The sequence below is a fragment of the Macrobrachium rosenbergii genome, chromosome 32 (assembly GCF_040412425.1).
Source record: "Macrobrachium rosenbergii isolate ZJJX-2024 chromosome 32, ASM4041242v1, whole genome shotgun sequence".
Classification (NCBI taxonomy): Eukaryota; Metazoa; Arthropoda; class Malacostraca; order Decapoda; family Palaemonidae; genus Macrobrachium; species Macrobrachium rosenbergii.
In genome coordinates this window covers 13,616,581-13,638,141 of record NC_089772.1, presented here as the reverse complement: position 1 = coordinate 13,638,141, position 21,561 = coordinate 13,616,581, and the positions used below count along the sequence as shown (strand labels likewise).

The 21,561-nt window shown below is 40.6% G+C and overlaps 1 long non-coding RNA gene across 1 annotated transcript in view; it reads left to right on the top strand.

Annotated features, from left to right (window-relative positions):
* Positions 1 to 15,932: 15,932 nt before the first annotated feature.
* The window catches only part of LOC136855726 (uncharacterized), a 127,375-nt gene continuing 121,746 nt past the window's right edge, over positions 15,933 to 21,561 (top strand). Inside the window, exon 1 of the long non-coding RNA XR_010858112.1 lies at positions 15,933 to 16,823. This is a non-coding gene — a long non-coding RNA (uncharacterized lncRNA). The remainder of the gene's footprint in view (positions 16,824 to 21,561) is intronic.

Sequence of the window (21,561 nt, the reverse complement as noted above, 5' to 3'; positions counted from 1 at the left end):
CTAATACGTGTTGAGCCAGATTCTGCTTTAATGCTGCTTTAATTCTGCTTTATTAGTATTGGCGTTAAATTCCAATAAGGTATCTTGACCGTGCTGAAACAACCAAGTCTTCATACATTATGCAAATACATCATGTCGCAATAACTATGAAACGGTCCAGTGTACTAATAAAATGCCGTGAAAAATCACTAGTAATCTACATAAAAATATTTTTCTGTGATTTGAATTGAATATAATTAGGCCAAAGGCCAAGCACTGGGACCTACGAGGTCATCCTATGAGGTCATTCAGCGCTGAAACGGAAATTGACATAAAAAGGTCTGAAAGGTGTAACAGGAGGAAAACCTCAAAGCAGTTGCACTAGGAATCAGTGGTCAGGAGAGGGCTGAGGAAAGTAAGATGGAAGAAAGAGAATATGAAAGGAGGTGCAGTAAAAGGAACGGAAAGGGGTTGCAGCTAGGGGCCTAAGGAAGGCACGCTACAAAGAACCTTGAGTAAAGCGAATTAGGGAAAAATCTCTTGACAATTTCCTTTGTATAAATGGAAGACATTTTACCCTTCCTTTCTCGCTATCCGTAAACAACTGACTGCTGGAACTTACGTTTTGTTACGACTGTAACAGCAATCTTTTTATACGTCTTCTTCGCTGCATTCTCATTTAGCTGACAGCCTGTTACGCCTCTGGTGGCTGGTGTCAAGGACATCCGTATGAAGGACATGTGGCCACTCGATCTTCAGCTAGACACGAGTCAGTCCTCGCGTGTCGTCGTTTGCTCTTTGTTACCCGACAGAGAAAATCTTTGCAAGCATTATCTTTGCGTCGCCTCTCCTTGTAATTGTTGTTGTTTTAGTTTTCTGTAAAAGAAATCTATTGTGCCGGCTGTGTCCGTCCGTCCGCACTTTTTCTGTCCGCCCTCAGATCGTAAAAACTACTGAGGCTAGAGGGCTGCAAATTGGTATGTTGATCACCCACCCTCCAATCACCAAACATACCAAATTGCAGCCCTCTAGCCTCCTCAGTAGTTTTTATTTCGTTTAAGGTTAAAGTTAGCCATGATCGTGCGTCTGGCAACGATATAGGACAGGCCACCACCGGGCTTTGGTTTAAGTTTCAAGGGCGGCGGCTCACACAACATTAACCGAGTCCACCGAAAGATAAATCCACTTTCGGTGGCCTTGATTATGCGCTGTACAGAAAACTCGATTTCGCCGAAGAAACTTCGGCGCAGTTTCTACTCGTTTTATTTGTTTTCAATCGTTGTGTGTTCGCAGACGTCTCTGTCTCTCACCAGGTCTTTCATTAATGGTCTATAATTCTAAGAGGAAACAAAATTCCAAAAGAATCATGAGACGAAATAAGATGGGCATATAGCCCCCACAAAAAAGATCGGCCTGAAAATTCGCAAGAATCAAAAGCAAACTTCACAGGACCCTTATTGCGGTGCACTGTAGGCATTACTTAATGTTCTTTGCATCGTGCCTTCCTTAGGCCCCATAGCTGCAACCCCTTTCGTTCCTTTTACCGTACCTCCGTTCATATTCTCTTTCTTCCATCTGACTTTCCACCCTCTCCTAATAATTGATTCATAGCGCAACTGAGAGGTTTTCCTCCTGTTACACCTTTCAAACCTTTTACCGTCAATTTCCGTTTCAGCGCTGAATGACCTCATAGGTCCCAGTGCTTGGCCTTTGGCCAATATTCCATATTCAATTTAATCGTTATTGGAAGAGGAATGGTTTCCATGAAAGCCTTAACAAGACGCGGGTAGATGATAGCAGCTCATTAAGTTAGCGAAAGGGATAAAAGGGCGATTTTCGATAAGAACGAGAGAGAGAGAGAGAGAGAGAGAGAGAGAGAGAGAGAGAGAGAGAGAGAGCAGCCAGACAGCGCATACTTCCGCCCTCAACAAAAGGGGTTTATGAAAGCTTACAAACAGAGAATCTTCGTGTTACAGAGTCGGTAGTTTCTTTATATTAAAATTAGAGAGAAAAAAAATCCATCTTGCAATGTTAATGAACAGATCATTTCGATCCGTGTGTGGATCGAGATCCAGATTCGGATCTTTTTTTTAAAATGACTCCATAAACTTTTTTTTTATGTCTTACGGACGGACAGACATGGACGAATGCACGAATTCCTTTTAATCACAATGATCAATGCAACGAAGAATTCCTTTGCTTTCTTAGAACTAGATTCATCACTTTCATAAAATATCCGAAGCTAACCGGGAGAGCAAATGAACATGAAATAAAACAAGTAAAAAATGCGCCGAAGTTCCTTCGGCGCAGTCGAGTTTTCTGTACAGCCGCCACAGCGTGTAATCAAGGCCACCGAAAGTAGATCTATCTTTCGGTGGTCTCGGTGTAATGCTGTATGAGCCGCGGCCCACGAAACTTTCACCACGGCCCGGTGGTGGCCTATCCTATATCGTTGCCTGAAGTACTACTATGGCTAACTTTTACCTTAAATAAAATAAAAACTACTGAAGAGGCTAAAGGGCTGCAATTTGGTATGTTTGATGATTGGAGGGTGGATGATGAACATACCAATTTGCAGCCCTCTAGCCTCAGCAGTTTTTAAGATCTGAGGGCTGACAGAGAAAGTGCGGACAGAAAAAGTGCGGACAGAACATAGTGCGGACGGACAGACAATGCCGGCACAATAGCTTTCTTTAACAGAAAACTAAACTGACGAAGCATAACGCTTATTCATCAAGAGGAAAGAAGCAGAGTTAATGACAATGGACTTGAAAAATAGCGAGGAAAAAAAAAAAAAGAAAAAAGAGCAGAGACTAACATCCGGTTTTTGCGCATTATGCACTTGTGAGCTCAAGAGTGACACCAAGGCTATCATCTTGCCCCTTCTTCCTTTCACGACGTCTTATGCACGCTCTCCCATCACGGCCCCCCACCCCCCCACTCTCGCACACACTTGATAAAATATGATAAAACAGCGTTATTTAACGCTGAAGGAGGCAAGATTTCGGCATGAAATACAAGGAATTATAATGAAAGCAATTAGCTGCTGAAATATCTGTAGGGAGAGAACTGGATGAAAACTGTAGAATCACAGGAGAGGAGAGGAAATTTGAATCTAATTGAATCACTGTGTTAGCGCTGTAGATGCTCAAATTCTTATCAAGTTGAGATGGAGCGGACCAGATACCAGCGCGCGGAGGGATCTGCTGCGGTTCACAGAATGCAAGGACGGCAGCGAGGTGCAGCGAGGCTAGGGAGCCAACAGAACAGTCGCCGTCACATTGAATCAAAGCCTCTTTTTAAGTTTAACTTATCCTGTTAGGAGGTCTTGGGGATTTGCAAGTATTTAGGAATATTACTAACGCATTTTACACAATTCTAAAGTATGTTATATATATATATATATATATATATATATATATATATATATATATATATATATATATATATATATATATAGAATAGATAGCTGGTTAGATAGACAGATAGATAGAAACCCATTATCTGATCGGGAAAATGAACGCCTAGAGCAAAAGTATTAAAAGGAAATAACTAATTTAGTTCTGTCACTTTCTCTTTCTCTCTCAGAATATTGATATCGATCTTGAAGAGCAAGAATCAGAAACACACAGAGAGAGAGAGAGAGAGAGAGAGATAGAGAGAGATGCAGGAAGTCATTAGTTTAGTTCAGTCACCCTCTTCCTCTCAAATGATAAAGATACTTATACTGACGTCAATCCAGGTTCGTAATAAGTCAAAAATGCCCCGAAGTTTTCTGTACAGCGTATAATCCTGCATGAAACTCTCAGCCGCGGCCCATGAAACTTTAACCATGGCCTGGTGGTGGCCTGTGTTGTTGGCACCTATAGAGGTGCCAGACGCATGATCATGGCTAACTTTAATCTTAAATAAAATCAAAACTCCTGAAGCTACAGGGCTGTAATTTGGTATGTGTGATGATTAGAGGGTGGATGATCAACATACCAATTTGCAGCCCTCTAGCCTCAGTAGTTTTGAAGATCTGAGGGCGGACAGAAAAATCGCGGACGGAAAAAAGTGCGGACAGAATAAATTGCGGACGGACAGACAAACAGACATCTCAGTAGATTTTCTTTTACAGAAAACTAAAACTTTTGATAACCTCGTGAAAAGATGAACACCGCGAATTCCATGAACACCGCGAATTCCATGAACATTGATTTCTAATTATGTCATTTAAGACGCTGTGTTGTAGTAAATAATACACACTCTGGATAGAGCAAAAGAGATAAAGGCGTCAATTTCCATAGGAAACTTAAAAACATTAATAACAATTGACTTGAAATCTTTTAGGACAGCAAAGGAGTCATGTCAACATATTTCTCGAACCAGTTATTTCCAGACATATTCACACGAGCCAGGGTGAGGGGGCGGAGGCGCGCGTACACACACACACACACACACACACATATACGCAACCCTTTTCCTGAAAGATGGTGTAACACTCACTGTCACATTCATCCTTCAACTCTTGAAGGAGGGATGAACCTCATGAGCCGAAAACTTCCAGCGCCAACTGCTTCATCAGCGGAGCGTCGTCGACCCTCTCCTGATAAGCGACCTGCGTCACTCACCTCAATTTGCGCGTAATCTTGCGCTTCCCGGGCGCAAATTCCTGAGATGTATGCTAATATCGCACCAGCACCGATTAGGTTAAGTTAATTTCTTAGCTATTTAGTAATTTGGGAGTGGGAAATATAATGAAATTATTTTCAAGAGACTCTATGGTTAGTATTATAAGATATGGCGTCCCGCTTTTTTTTTCAGGGAAAGGTCCCGGTACTCGGGTGCTTCTCGGGAAAGTGTGTCCGGGTGTTATAGTTTTTCCGTTCCATCTAGCCACCATTGACTCGTTCTCTCTTACATCCATCCTCCAATAACGTCCTAATTACATGATCTTGTAATCAGACTTTTGAACTTTAACCTTTTCGCATGACAAAACCTTCCCAAACACACTCAACCAGCATTAAAGCTATGGTAGCCCTTTCGTCAAATCGACGTGGCTCCCCATACCTCACGCTGTTTCAATCCTTCCTACTCAGCCTACACTATACAAAGTCTAGCTTCCAAACTGCTGTTGTAACCACGTTAACATACGTATTTTCCTGTCATTAGCTTCGACAAATCTTTTGCAGAATCTACCTAACTTTTCCGTGTTTCATTTATTTTGCGATTCATTTATCCTATTCGTATCCTTCCATCCTGCGTTGCTTGTTTGTACTTCCATGTGCCTTTATTAACCTCTTCCATTATGTGTGTGTATATATATATATATATATATATATATATATATATATATATATATATATATATATATATATATATATATATATATAGTATTGCACGTAATACACTCATCAAAAGGGGTCGCAGTTACAAAAGACGCAACAACAGCTTGTTATCTTTAGAAAAATCAACATTTCCCTGTGTACAAGGGAGGTTCTCACTTTTATTCTTTAACATTTGATTCCTTCGTTTACGTTTATGGAAAAAGGTGCCAGAAGTGTAAAAACGTAATTTTTCACCTCCCACGTGATTTCACCGAAGCGGAAATTCTCCTTTGTGCTGAGTTATTGCATTCGTTTTCATATGCACGCATGTATACAAAATACGTGAAAATCCTTCTCCCCTTCTCTACCTTTATTCTCCATTTTTATCATCTTTTCCTCCCGCCCTATTAGTTTTTTTCCTCCTTCGGTTATTTTGTCCCCTTCGGCAAATATTTGTTATTTTCTAATCTGTATGCAGAGCTCGTTGCGCGGGAGATTTCATCTGAATGTATCACGGGGATTCATCCAATCAGTCTTGATGGGGGAGCCAGCTCCCTCCTCGACCTTTGCTTGATTTGCGTCAAAGAAGGAAGTTTACGGACTCAAATCGTACTCATAAAGATAGTAACAATTCACACATTTCTCTCCTTTATCTGAATTACCTCTGGGATTCTTCACGATTCTCAGATCTGTGTTCAATGTTCTTTCTTCGATTTGTGCCCTCCATAATAACTGGAGCATATCCGGCAGGCTATATTTCTTTTTCATTATCTTTTACATCGTCTGTCCCTTCTAGATTATTATCATGATTACTTTAAGGTCTTCGGTTAATTTTCAAGAGCGAGTTATCGCTCTAAATTAGGCCCCCAGGCTCCACTGAGCTCAAAATTTTCACATCCTTCTGCAAGCTCCGTAACATCTGCGACGTGGAAATCGCGCACCCTTAGACTGACCAGTTCGCCGAATGTTTCTTTTTCTCTGCCACCAAACTGTGGGGGATTCTCCTGAGCCTGTTCCCTTGTCTTTCATGAATTCCCTCCCTGATGATGTGGGGTCAGACACCTTCTCGCGACTGAAGACCGCTCTCTTCTCATCCAAGATACTTTCCCTAGTTTGTGTGAGCCGAGATTAAATCATTGCACTGGCGTTCCCGTCACTTTCCAAAAGCAGCTTCTCTGTTACCTGTTGTTAAGTTTTACGGTTACATTTTACTGCACTCTTCACGATTATGATTCGTTAATTCGGAATGATAACATCATTCAATAATACCGAGGGGATAATGGCTTTAAATCTTTCTCATTCCAGCTTCCGCTCAATTTCTCTCTCTCTCTCTCTCTCTCTCTCTCTCTCTCTCTCTCTCTCTGTCTGTACAGAAATTACTTAATGCGATTGCACTTGCATTTTATCAGAATAACAAAGAGTCTGGAGACAGCGTGCAAAGGATGAACAGAATGCTGGAAGACGAAAAATTCTGCCATCCAAAAGCTGCCATTTAACCCCGGAACTTATCTGCTATACCTCCTGACAATGGAGGGTTCTGCTCTGATCTAGACGCAAAGGGTTCTGCTCTGATCTAGACGCAAAGGGTTCTGCTCTGATCTAGACGCAAAGGGTTCTGCTCTGATCTAGACGCAAAGGCTTCTGCTCTGATCTAGACGCAAAGGGTTCTGCTCTGATCTAGACGCAAAGGGTTCTGCTCTGATCTAGACGCAAAGGCTTCTGCTCTGATCTAGACGCAAAGGGTTCTGCTCTGATCTAGACGCAAAGGCTTCTGCTCTGATCTAGAGGGAAAACACAAGCATTTTGAATTGAATTGAACTGAATAAAGCATTTAGGGCAAATGCCAAGCACTGGGACCTATGGGGTCGTTCAGTGCTGAAACGGAAATTGACAATAAAAGTTTGAAAGGCGTAACAGGAAGAAAAACCACAGCTACCCTTTGAATCAATTGTTAGGAGAGGGTGGAAAAAAAGATGGAAGAATATGAAAGGAGGTACAGTAAAAGGAACGAAAGGGGTTGCAGCTAGGGGCCGAAGGCACGCTGCAAAGAACCTTAAGTGATGCCTACAGTGCACCGCATGAGGTGCACTGACGGCACTAAGGGGTTGAATGTAGGTGGGGGTCAAATGTGTTGGGGAAAATAATTACCAGTAGGCAAGGGTATAATAATAATAATAATAATAATAATAATAATAATAATAATAATAATAATAATAATAATAATAATAATAATAATAATGGAGAAACAAATCCACAGTTATTCATATATACATAACTGTGGAATTGTTTCTCCATATTAAGACTCATGCTACTATGGGTGTTATTAAATAATAATAATAATAATAATAATAATAATAATAATAATAATAATAATAATAATACCTCTCGATGCAGTCCACCAGCAAGAAAAACTGAACCCAAAATTTAGGTACTTTATGTCATTGCAACCGGAAATGATGAATTAGGTTACGCTCCAAGTGGCTGGGTAAAATAAGGCATAGTCATGAAATTCAACGTCGCTTCTACTACTGAAATAAGGCGATAAATCAGCCTTGCCTCTCAAGAAATACGTTTTGATTGCTGGTAATTTCAACACTGCTTGTTTGCATATTTCATATGTATGTTTATGCAGACTGCATGTGTAGAAGAACTGCAAGCATGGTCATAATACCTTGTGAATGTCATTGTAATCACTTAATCATATACAGTTCATTTGGGAAATTTGATTTCATTGTAAAATTTAATGTAATGTCTTATTTTTGCATAACTTTAAGACCATTGAAATTATTTAATAATAATAATAATAATAATAATAATAATAATAATAATAAATTTTATTTCATTGTAAAATTTACTGTAATGTGTTATTTTTGCATAACTTTAAATCCACTGAAATTACTGAATAATAATAATAATAATAATAATAATAATAATAATAATAATAATAATAATAATAATAATAAATTTATCTCATCGTAAAATTTACTGTAATGTGTTATTTTTGCATAACTTTAAATCCATTATAATAATAATAATAATAATAATAATAATAATAATAATAATAATAACAACAATAATAATAATAAATTTAATTCAGCTCAACGCCATATACATGGAATATAAAGTAGAAACAATAACATACGTACAATCTGCATACACGAGATAACACGATAAAAAAATTATAATAAAAAAAAATTATAATCGACGATATCCACAAGTTGTTGAAGAAACAGAAAAAAATGACAGTAATAATATTGAGAACAGTAAAAAAAAAAATAAAAAATCATAACAATTGTGATTTTATACTGACGCCACAATTCTTACCGCATCATGTGATAAAAATAACAGCCTAGAGTACACTTTGGAAGAGGTCACGAAAAGCTACGGAACAAAGAGTAGATTCTGAAAGTACTGTCAGACCAATAAAAATTACACCAACAATCGACAAGCCATAGAATTATTTATATATATATTATATATATACATATAAACAAATGAGACGTAAAGGTACTGCTACCTCGTACAAATAATCGAGCGCGTGACAAAAAAGCCTGGAATAATTTCAGGGATGATTGGCGGGCGAATAAAACTTTCAGCGAAACGCCAGCCATGCGAGCGATACAAAGTCCGAGAAAGTGGTCGAGACCCATTTTATTTCTCGTTTCGGCAGTCTCTCAAACGCACACCTACAAATCGTGTTTATGCGAGTGTGTTGTAATTTCGTACTTCATTCCGCGGTACTGCAAATTCTTTCATTGTTTATAAGCAGGTTTACCGGCAAAGCTTGTTTGTAGCTCTCGAGTGTCGAGGTACGACAATTTTTGTAGCTGGCACAAAGGCGAGTAAGTCGGGCGGGTCGCCGTAACGCTAAAATATCGTCTTTATCATAAAAGCTTCGTACCCAATTGTTCGTGACGCTGGGGATTATTTTTCAGTACGCAAATAAAATAAATTGTTTTGCTTGCCATTTAAGAATGTAGGTTCATTCTTACGTCGTGAGATAAGGCTATCATTTCAGCGGAAGAAATTGCATGCGGTTAGTATGACATTATCAAAACTCGAACGCCGTTAAAAAAAAAAATAATAAAAAATGCGCCCAAGTTTCTGTACATCGTATAATCAAGGCCACAGAAAGTAGATCTATCTTTCGGTGGCCTCGGTATATTGTTCTGTGAGCCGCGGCCCATGAAACTTTAACCATGGCTCGGTGGTGGCCTGGCCTATATCGCTAATTTCATATGGCTAATTTTAACCTTAAGTAAAATAAAAACTACTGAGGCTAGAGGGCTGCAATTTGGTATGTTTGATGACTGGAGGGTGGATGATCAACATACCAATTTGCAGCCCTCTAGCCTCAGTAGTTTTTAAGATCTGAGGGCGGACAGAAAAAGTGCGGACAAGTGCGGACGGACAGACAAAGCCGGCACAACAGTTTTCTTTCCATAAAACTAAAACCCGATTGTAATGCTCCTGAAAGTCTTGAAATTTCAAGACAGGTTTAAATACGAAGCCGAAGATAAAGTAGGAATCACAATACTTGATCAGGTGGCGATGCAGTAACTCGTTATACATCAGAACAGGTGTTAGGAATGGGCCATTCCAGTCCTCCTCCAAGTGGATTCTCTTCGATGGAATGTCAACCCGTTTTGTGTGAAACATTTATAGCATAGATTTTATGTAACCGAGAGAGAGAGAGAGAGAGAGAGAGAGAGAGAGAGAGAGAGAGAGAGAGAGAGAGAGAGAGCCAAGGGTGCATGGTAAGACCGAGTGTCAATAAATCGATACGAGGCGTACCTTATATTGCCCCCTAACATGGTACGCTTCCATTCATGTTCAGGGCCTCTCTCTCTCCTAAGAACCATACCTCCTCAACTCCCCTAACTTCTATTTTCTATCACACAATTATATATACATATACATATATATACATATACATATACATATATATATATATATATATATATATATATATATATATATATATATATATATATATATATATATATATATATATATATATGGAGATAAACTGTCACAGCAGTCAGTACTATAGTCACACTCTGACTGCTGATTCGTGGACGAGCCGCAAGTGCGAAAAACTTCCGCAGTGTTAGCAGCCTCAACAACTAACATTGAGGGCTCTTCAACATGTTGGTTTCTCCTCTGCTTTCACGAACTTGTCGTCCTAATTCTTTCCACATGACCGACCCATCTCAGAGTATTCTGAGCCACCCTTTCAACAGACTCATTTCGTAACCACTTCCGTTCATCTCCACATTTCCAGCCTTTTCAGTTCTTCCTACGCCACATGTACTGTGCAAACAATAAACCTCAACACTCCAAGCCTGGTTACCTTCATTTACATCCAACATTTACACTTTATCTTTGTAGGGGAGAGTTAGGTCATCAATCCTTTCACATATTCCCACAGTGTATTCCCGACACTCCGGATGTCTTCCCAATCTTTTGTACTTGCGTGGTACTTTCCACCCTCTTTTAACAATCGTTTATTAGTGCAACTGCAAGGTTTTCCTCCTGTTACACCTTTCAAACCTTTTACTCTCAATATTCCTTTCAGCGCTGCTGAATGGCCTCGGAGATCCCAGCGGTAGACCTTCGGCCTAAACTGTATACTCTCGATTCACCTTCACTGCGACTCACTCCCACTATCTGGTTTTCATTTGCCTCGATCACCTTACGTTTGATTACACTGACTTTCAATTTTGATTTTTTATCTGATTTTTTAGTTTTCTGGAAAAGATTACTATAGTGTCGGCTTTGTCTGCCCGCTCTCAGATCTTAAAAACTACTGAGGCTAGAGGGCTGCAAATTGGTATGTTGATCATCCACCCTCCAATCATCAAGCATACCAAATTGCAGCTCTCTAGCCTCAGTAGTTTTTATTTTATCTAAGGTTAAATTTAGCCATAATAGTGCATCTGGCAACAATATAGGCCAGGCCACCACCGGCCCGTGGGTAAAGTATTATGGGCCGCGGCTCACAAAGCATTATACCGAGAACACTGAAAGAGAGATCTATTTTCGGTTTCCTTGATTATACGCTGGTTACCTAGCAACGGGACCTACAGCTTATTGTGGAATCCGAACCACATTATGACGAGAAATTAATTTCTATCACCAGAAATAAATTCCTCTAATTCTTCATTGGCTGGTCGGAGAGCCGAACGCTGGGCCAACGGCGTGCTAGCCGAGAGCTCTACCCACCCCTCCGATGAAGAACTATACGCTGTACAGAAAACTCGACTGCGCCGAAGCCTTCGGCGGGGCAGTTTTTTTACTTGTTTTTCACCATCCTTAATCAGTGTTGTATTGACCGCAGACTCCAGCCATTCAGACTCATTTCCAGTCCCACAACTTTGCACCTGCTGAATTACCCCTTCTCTGATTTCTCGCGTCTGTCCGCCCACCAAGATGCTCAACAGTGACAGAGACACAGTGTCACACTGAACCAGTATTTCCCCAGCCACAAATTCTAACACAATTCGTTTTTGTCGTGAACAGATCTGAATCGCTCACTGCGTCTAAATATCCTCTTCCACTTTGTCTCTCCTTTAGGTCTATCAGAATCTTTCTCTAGGTGCCTTTACAATCTCTATAAGGATTTCTAGTTTACTGTAAAGGAAAACTATTGTGCCGGCTTTGTCTGTCCGTCCGCACTTTTTCTGTCCGCCCTCAGATCTTCAAAACTACCGAGGTTAGAGGGCTGCAAATTGGTATGTTGATCATCCACGCGCCAATCATCACACGTACCAAGTTGCAGTCCTCTAGCCTCAGTAGTTTTGATTTTACCTAAAGTTAAATTTAGCCATGATCGTGCGTCTGGCAACGCTACAAAACAGGCCACCACCGGGCCATGGCTTAAATTTTCAGCACTGAAGCGGAAATTGACAGTAAAAATTTGAAAGGTGTCACAGAAGGAAAACCTCAAAGCAGTTCCACTACGAATCAGTTGTTAGGAAAGGGTGGAAAGCAAGATGAAAGAAAGAGACTATGAAAGGAGGTACAGTAAAAGAAACGAAAGGGGTCTCAGCTATGAGCCTAAGGCACTGACGGCACTAACCCTCCTACGGACTTACTTTCTGCCAGCGAGCGCTTCGTTGAGTATCGAGAGATGAAACCGACCTCCAACAAATTAGAAACGAGAATCCTGTCGTTTTTATTAATCTGTTTTGGAACCAGACTGAAGTAATCAATGCACGTACCTGTTTCCAGGTACTAGTACCTGTTTCCACAGCAGAACATTTTGTGTTGCCATGGCCATGTTATTTTCAACTCAGTGGACTGGAGAGAAATGATGTTAAAACGAATCTACCATCAAATATAATTTTCCGCAGCAATAAACAAGTGGAAAATAAGCCGAAGTTTCTCCGGCGCAACCGAGTTTTTTGTACGGCTGCTACGGCGCGTAATCAAGGCCACCGAAAATAGATCTATCTTTCGGTGGGTCTCGATATAATGCTGTATGAGCCGCGGCCCACGAAACTTTAACCAGGTCGGACAAACAGAGTTTTAAAAAATATTTCATTCAGCTTGAAGGTCAGAAAAATAACATATTGAATTGAATGTAGAACTTAGGCCAACGGCCAAGCACTGGGACCAATAAGGTCATTCAGCACTGAAACGGAAATTAACAGTAAAAGGTTTAAAGGAGAACCTCGCAGTTGCACTATGAATCAGCTGTTAGGAGAGTGAGGAGAATAAGATGGAAAAAAGAGAATATGAAAGGAGGTACAGTAAAAGGAACGTAAGAGGTTGCAGCTAGGGGGCGATGGCACGCTGCAGCGAACCTTAAGTAACGCCTACAGTGCACGGCACGAGGCGCACTGACGGCGCCACCCTCGGAGCAACATTAAGCAAGAGGCAAACAAAAACTCGAGCGAACGCAGTCACACAAAGGTCAGCTGGCTGACCTTTGAAAGGTTGCGAAGGATAAACGAGAAAAATAAAAATAATAAATAAAAAAATTGAAAACAACAGCAAAAGCTCCATACTTCATGTAGCGGCTTTTACTCTCGTCATATTTGATTACGGCGTATCTGAATTCCTTTCTGATCCGATTGGTAAACAATATACCCTCCGTGCACCAGCTTTCCTGTTCAGCCGGTTATTGTGGTTTCCTGTTTGAAGGAAATAAAAAAGAATAAATAAATAAAATACGCCAATGAACGAAGAGTAATGGTCAGCACGGTTTTACTTGATTAGAGTCGAGGCCGTATAATTTTACCGTCTACCTCCCTCTTCCCCCCCCACCCCCCACACTCTCTCTCTCTCTCTGTGAAATGTGTATAGCATGTGTAATGATAGCAAAACTAGGGTTTCTCCTTTGAAGATACTATAGAATCTGTAGAATAAACATACATAGAACGAGCGCATGTTGAAGTAGGCCTACATATAGAAGCCAAAGACAAAAGGACTCAAGAATGTATACATATACATATATAAATAGTATATATATAATTACATACGAGGTAAACGACAGATTTCAACATCGTGCCACAGCTGTTGCTGTCACCTGCGTTTCTGTTGGAAATGTGGCTATACGCGTAGTGACAGAGTGTTCAAGTGTAGTCTTATTTTACATTTTATGTTCACCTAGGCTATTTTAGGGCTATAGCATTAACATATAACACTATGATGGACTCCAATCATCAAATTTATCTGTCTGAAGTGTAATACTACAGTATTATATATATATATATATATATATATATATATATATATATATATATATATATATATATATGTGGTGGTTTCTGAAGACATTATCCTTTCGTCGAACTCGCTAGCTTTGGTTTTCCTTAATGGTCACCCACCCAGGAATAGACTACATCAATAACAATGCTGTTTGCTTTCCATTGTATTATCAAGTAATTCGGTTTGACTTTCAACTCTCGGGAATTATTTATTGAATTGAATTGAACTGAATATCGAATTTAGTTCAAAGGCTAAGCACTGAGACCTATGAGGTCATTCAGTGCTGAAACGGAAATTGACAGTAAAAGGTTTGAAAGGTGTAACGGGATTAAAACCTCAAAGCAGTTGCACTATGAATCAACTGTTACGAGAAGGTGGAAATTAATGGAAGAAAGAGAATATCAAAAGGAGGTACAGTAAAAGGAACGAACGGGGTTGTAGCGCAAGAAAAGAAGCCCGATAATTCCCCCCGCACGAATTGCAGAAGAGGAGATGGTACCCTTTTTAAAGAACCCCTCGGCCTGGGCGGAGAGATACTCCCCAGGGCGGGAAAGGGGCTGCCCGCCGATGGGTACAAATCCATAAAGAGTGACGACGAGGCGCTTTGTATCTTCCCGGGCTATTTACGGACTCGATTACCGAGAGGAGCCATTTTCCTGGAGTTTAAGGGGTACGCAACATTTCTTGAGTTGCCGAGTACAAAGGGGGATCGTTTACAGAGTCCTGGAAAGACGAGAGTGCGAGTGTATCATGAACCGAACAGATGCGAGACCTTCGTGCACGCGAGAATGGAAAGAGGAATGGAATGGAATGGAATGGGATGGAATATAACGTTTAGGCCAAAGGCCTAGCACTGAGACCTACGAGGTCGTTCAGCGCTGGAGAGGAAATCGAGAGTAGGTGGGTTTGCAGGGGTAACAGGAGGAAAACCTCAAAGCAGTTGCACTGTGAAATAATTGTCAGGAGAGGGTGGATAGCAGGATGGAAGAAAGATATGAATGGAGGTACAGTAAAATGAATGAAAGGGGTTGCAGCTAGGGGCCGAAGGGACGCTGCAAAGAACTTTAAGTAATGCCTACAGTGCACCTCACGGCACTACCCCCATGCGGTGAGAATGGAAAGGGGGAAAGCAATGAAAATTGCATTAATAAGATGCAATCATCTGAGAGAATGCCCGCACCTCAAATAAGGTTCTTGTGTGTTGCAAACAATAAAACTTTAATTAAGGGGACGTCATCGAGGCGTCGAGCTCAACGGCTGCTTTCGCAATGAGAATTTTCCCGGAATATCATGGAAACATTTTTTTTTATTCACTCTTCCAATGTCTTTAACTTGATCGAAGTTCGATATCAAACTTTGAGATAAATCTTTGAATTTATAGAATTTAGGCCAAAGGTCAAGCACTGGGACTAAAAAGGCCATTCAGCGCTGAAACGGAAATTTACAGGAAAGTTTGAAAGGTGTAACAGGAGGAAAACCTCGCAGTTGCTGCACTATGAATCAAATGTTAGGAGAGGGTGGAAGGTAAGGTGGGAAAAAGAGAATACGAAAGAAGGTACGGCAAAAGGATTAAAAGGGGTTGCAGCTAGGGGCCGACGGGCACAGTGCAATGAACCTTAAGTAATCCCTACAGTGCACCACAAGTGGACGGCACTACCCGCCTACGGGGTATACAGGGGTAGTATGGACGCCTAGGTTTGAGAATAAACTCCAGTCAGATATCTCTTTTTCATGGGATGCCAATTATGATCACAGTTTTTGCCATCCCCTTAGGTTAGGTTAGGTTAAGAAGATTAATATTCCACTACGTAATCTGGGTGCGGGAAACATAATGTGATTATTTCCAAGAAAACTCCAAGGTTTTTAAAGATATGGCGTCCCGATTTTTACAGGGAAAGGTCACGGTACTGGGTTACACCTCGGAGGAAATGCGGGCTGGTAAATTCTATGTGGCTCCGAGTCGTTACTGGCTACGAACTGCACTGAAGTAATAAAAATTCAGGCTTATCGAAGTGTACTTACTTCATCTGAACTTCGTTTGATTTGATTACAGTCATTACTGCTTCAGAAACTTCTTGGCCTTACACTTCTCGCTTCTTATGACATAATGACGTTATGACACTACAGTATAGACGACTTGTTGCTCTTGGCTTAACGCTTAAGTTACCATTGCAACATGAAACTTCAGTTATGAAAATGGACGTCATTTGATCTTCTGAAGGCTTCAAGTATACCCATAATCCGTTCTGTCTTTTCAAATCTTTCCTAATTTGCTTTATGCAATTACAATAAATAAAAATAAATAAATAAATAAAAATAAATAAATAAATCACTAAAAATAAATAAATAAATAAAAATTAGTATATGTGACGGCGAACGCTGAAACTACCCACACCAACCGGCGGCGTTCAGTCACCAACCACAAAAATACAAAAACAGAAAAGTGCAAATTCACAAAAAAAAAGGAATAAATATAAAAAAAACAAATGTTAAAATTATAGAACGATGTAAATACATAGTAATATAACGTGCAAACGCGATAAAATAACCTAAAAGATTAGGAATATGAAAAATATTCTCAATGCGTGACGTCACTAAAACGTCGTCCAGTCCAGTGTTCGGCCGCGATTTCGAAAGTGTGTTTTTGTGTGTGTTTTATTATCCTGGAGTTTGTTTTTCCCACAATTAGGATGATTTTGGATGAAGAGAAGAGCAGCAGAGTTCAGGGCAATCCAAAAGGAATTCTGTCTTGGTATCATCCTTCGTGTCATCCCCTACCCAACATCCACCATCACCCTCCAGTCCATCTTAATCCATCAGGTACGCGTAATTACGTATTATTTTTTACCTTCAACATTTTCTTAAAAATTAACGTATAAATTTACTGTATTAATGACTGCAAAAAATAATGACTTATTGTACATTTACTTTAGCCTATGGGGTAGCTTAGGCCATATACTCTTAGGTTAGTTTAGCCACTAGGCCTACTTCCATATATAAGTCGACAAATTCGATGGCGGGAATTAATATCTGTGTGTAATTATTGTAATTCTTGCCCAGAGAGAGAGAGAGAGAGAGAGAATATGGAGCTTCTATGCGTAATTATTGCAATTCTTGCCCAGAGAGAGAGAGAGAGAGAATATGGAGGTTCTATGTGTAATTATTGTAATCTTGCCGAGAGAGAGAGAGAGAGAATATGGAGCTTCTATGCGTAATTATTGTAATTCTTGCCCAGGGAGAGAATTTGAAGCTTCTATGCGTAATTATTGTAATTCTTGCCCAGAGAGAGAATTTGAAGCTTCTATGTGTATTTATTGTAATTCTTGCCCAGAGAGAGAGAGAGAGAGAGAATGTGAAGCCTCTATTCGTAATTATTGTAATTCTTGCCGAGAGAGAGAGAATTTGAAGCCTCTATGTGTAATTATTGTAATCCTTTCCGAGAGAGAGAGAGATTGTGAAGTTGAAGCTTCTATGTGTAATTATTGTAATTCTTGCCCAGAGAGAGAGAGAGAGAGAGAGATTGTGAATTTGAAGCTTCTATGTGTAATTATTGTAATTCTTGTCCAGAGAGAGAGAGAGAGAGAGAGAGTGAGTAAATTTGGAGCATCTATGTAAATTTGCCTGTTATAAGATTCCATGGTAGAACTATAGTATAACTCCTCACGGCTTATTACCTTGGAAATTGGTTTTTTCCATAGTATTTTGGTTGCTTATCATGAATTTACCATTATTTTTTGGCGGTCGCCTGCAATTAACCTGTAATTAACTTTCAGAACTGATATGTTGTTGTATACTGGCCATCCTGGAATGCTATCACACATGTGCAGTGTTATGGGGGAGTGTCTGGTAAAAAAATGGAGTTTCCTTCACCTAGGGTGTGGGGCGCTCCGCCCCCCTGGCTAAGTAATGCGGCCTACTAGGTTAGGTTAGGTTAGTATAGTTCCTTTTCAATCGGCTCAGTGGTCTGGTAAAACTAAGGTATACTTTTTCTTAACTTTTATAATAGGTTTCCTTAGCCAATCTCATCATAACAATAACATGTCTGTTCTCTTTCCCTGTATTTTACCCCACCCAAACCCCCTCCCCCCCCGTTTCCAAATGGTCCCCGATAGAGATAGGCTATGAGGTTAATAATAATTGACCGCCAATAAACAACACCACCTCCTTCATCAGCAACACAAAAAATGTAGGAAAACTCAATTTCCAAGGTAATAAGCTGTGCGGAGTTGTTCTAAAGTTTTACCCATTCCTTGAGCTATGGGTTATATGGTAGCACGTTTTATTAGTAAACAAAACCTTTCAGTAATAAATCATTATGGTATATCTCCAAACCCTCACATGCTGGTATATATATATATATATATATATATATATATATATATATATATATATATATATATATGTGTGTGTGTGTGTGTGTGTGTGTGTGTGTGTGTGTGTGTGTGTGTGTGTGTGTGTGTGTGTGTGTGTGTGTATACACGCTCGACAAGTAGTTTCAATTTCTGTTCATATATTTGTTATTTTACTACGATTTGGAATATATTTTCATGTTTTATCTGTGCAAATGAAGAATGGTAAGCTCTCCTTAGTTTTTTGCTTATATTAAGTATGGTGCAGCTCATTGGGTAAATCAGTATTGGCATTTGAAATGACCTTTCTATATTAACCAGTATTTGTAATAAGCTTTTAATACCTCAGGGTGAATTTTGACTTGTAACCATCATTGCATTCTGGCGTTGAAATATGATTTTCCCATGTTTGAGTGTGTGCTTTGAATGTTGTCGAAGTTCATGTTGTTGGCAAATGAGTAGTTTTGGGGGGACTGGACTGACTCTCATATATCCTCCACTTTGGGAGACTCCTTGTGGGAGAGCGGGGCTTTCGGGAGGGTGAAACATTAGAACTAGTGAAATACAAGGGTGGCTTTATCCTAACCTAGGGCGACTGGTTCTTCCCTATCAAAGGGGGCTTTGCCTCACGTGGATCCCCCAACCTAACCTAACTTAAGAGGTTCAGGCCCTTACCTAACCTGGGGGCTTTGTCACCCCGGGCACTCACCTAACTTAGGGTTTGTGAGTGTCTCAGTGGGTATGGAGGTGGTGGTGGGAGGCAGGAGATTGGAGGTTGTGGTGGGAGGCAGGAGATTGGAGGTTGTGGTGGGAGGCAGGAGACTGGAGGTGGTTTTTCTTGTCGTGCTCTATTGCTAATCAACTTACTTGCTACACACTTAATGCTACATTGCTAAATTTAACTTACACATTATGCTATACTTTATGGTAAACTTAATAGCTACTTTTTAGTAAATTTTTTATATTTTATATTTAAAAAAAATTTTTTTTTCACTTCACTTAATCTTCTTCACTAACTTCTGCCTTTTTTGCCACACTTTCCTTACTTTCACATGCAGGGCGTTTCACTAAAATCCTGTCCAAGGAGGTTTATTTCTTCCTTTCTTTCAAAATTGTTCGAAAATGAGCTAGGCAAGTGTCGTTAAACAGCTCCAACGCACAACCTGTTACAACTTTTTCAGGGTGCTTCTTTTCAATAAACACTAATTTTCTCCCACATTGCCAACATTTCCTTATTCTCACTTGTAGCAATCACCTCCTCCTCCTCCTCCTCCTCCTCCTCCTCCTCCTCCTCCTCCTCCTCCTCCTCCTCCTCCTCCTCCTCCTCCTCCTCCTCCTCCCGCTGTAGCTCCTTTAATTCCTCCGTTATCAGTTCTTCGTGCTCCTTGACGAGGTTGTCAATGTCTTCTTCATCCACTTCCAGGCCCATGGACTTTCCGAGGGGCACAATATTCTCCACCAGTAGCTCTTCAGGTTCGAACTGCTCAAAGTCCTGTTCGGACAGAACTTTAGGCCACAGATTCTTCCATTCATAGATTAAGGTCCTCCTTGTAACACCCTACCAGGCCATGTCGATAAGTCTGTGGCAGGTTACGAGATTGTAGTGACCCTTCCAGAACTCTCAAAGGGTGAGGCTGATGCCCTCCATAACCTCAAAGCAGCACTTGAAGAGGAATTTGGTGAAGACCTTTTTAAAATTTGAAATCATGTGCAGGTCCATGGGCTGCAGGATAGGGAAGGAAGTGGACCTTGGTAAACTTAAATTCTTTGTCGATGTCATCTGTAGGGGTTGGTGGGTGTGCGGGAGCATTGTCGAGTACGAGTAGGGCTTTATTTTTGTAGAGGCACTTCTTGATGGTAGGACCAATGGCCAGGTTTACCCACTTGGATGAAGATATCCCTGGTGACCCACTCCTTTGGGCTTGCCCTCCACATAACATGCAGATTTTCTTTGGTTATCTTATGAGACTTAAAGGCTCTGGGGTTTTCTAAGTGACATATGAATACTTAGTGGCTTAACCTTGCATTGCTGTTTTATAGGTCCTCCTCAGCTTCTTTTTCCAGAAGAGCCCTGTCTCGTCACTGTTGAAGACTTGGTGGGCGACATATCCTTCGGCCTCTACCAGTTCAGCAAAACTTTTAACGAGCTCCTCAGCCGCCTTCCCATCAGAGCTTGCTGCCTCACCATGCCTGATGACGGAGTGAATGCCAGTCCTCTTTTTAAAATTATCAGACCAGCCCCGACTGGCTTTGAATGGCTCTTCCAGTGCCTCATCTGTCGATGTTCCTGGCATCTTCCACACCAAATCCCTGTAGGCGTCTCATGTCTTCTCACTGGTGATGCTCTCGGTCACGGCTTCTCTTGCGAGCTGCTTCTCATTCAGTCACACCAACAACAACAACCCAGTCCGGAGCTTTGAAATAATCTTAACGCCCTTGGCTGGCATTATAGCCGTTATCGACTCCTACTGCTTCAAAATTGTACAAATTGTAGAAGTAGGTTTGGTGGGAGTGGTGTTTAGGTTTAGTGGTGGATGTGTTTGGGTTTAGTGTGGGTGTGTTTTGGTTTAGTCGGGGTGTGTTTAGGTTTAATGGGGGTGTGTTTCAATTCAGGGCGGTGTTTAAGTTTAGTGAGGATGTGCTTAGGTTTAGTGGGGGTGCATTTAGATTTAGTTGGTGGTGCATTTAGATTTAGTTGGTGGTGCGTGTTTACGTTTAGTGGGGGTGTGTTTGTGTTTGGTGGGAGGGGTGTTTAGGTTTAATGGACAATGTGTTCAGGTTTAGTGGGGGTGTGCTTAGGTTTAATCAGTTAAGTTGGGGTTGTTTCGGTTTAGAAGGGACATGTTAATCAAAACCACACCACATGTTACTTCCTTTCTAAGGTAAACGATTGACTTTCATTCAGAGTATTCCCGGGCAACGCCAGGTTGGTCAGCTAGTATGTATGTGTGTGTGTGTATATATATATATATATATTATAGCAAGTATGAGGGATGAAGTGTGATAATACTGCCTTTAATTTGGGAACGACTCATCCCATGTTCTAGCTTGCAAAAGGAAGAGAGAAAGGAAGGGTATATCTAGGACCCACTGGGTACGTCATTCGTTGGGTGCTCAAAATCTTAAAGTTGCCAATTTTCGTTTGGGTTCACTTCTACATTAGGTAGAGAACAGCACTTGAGAGATGAAAATACTAAAACCAAAGGAAA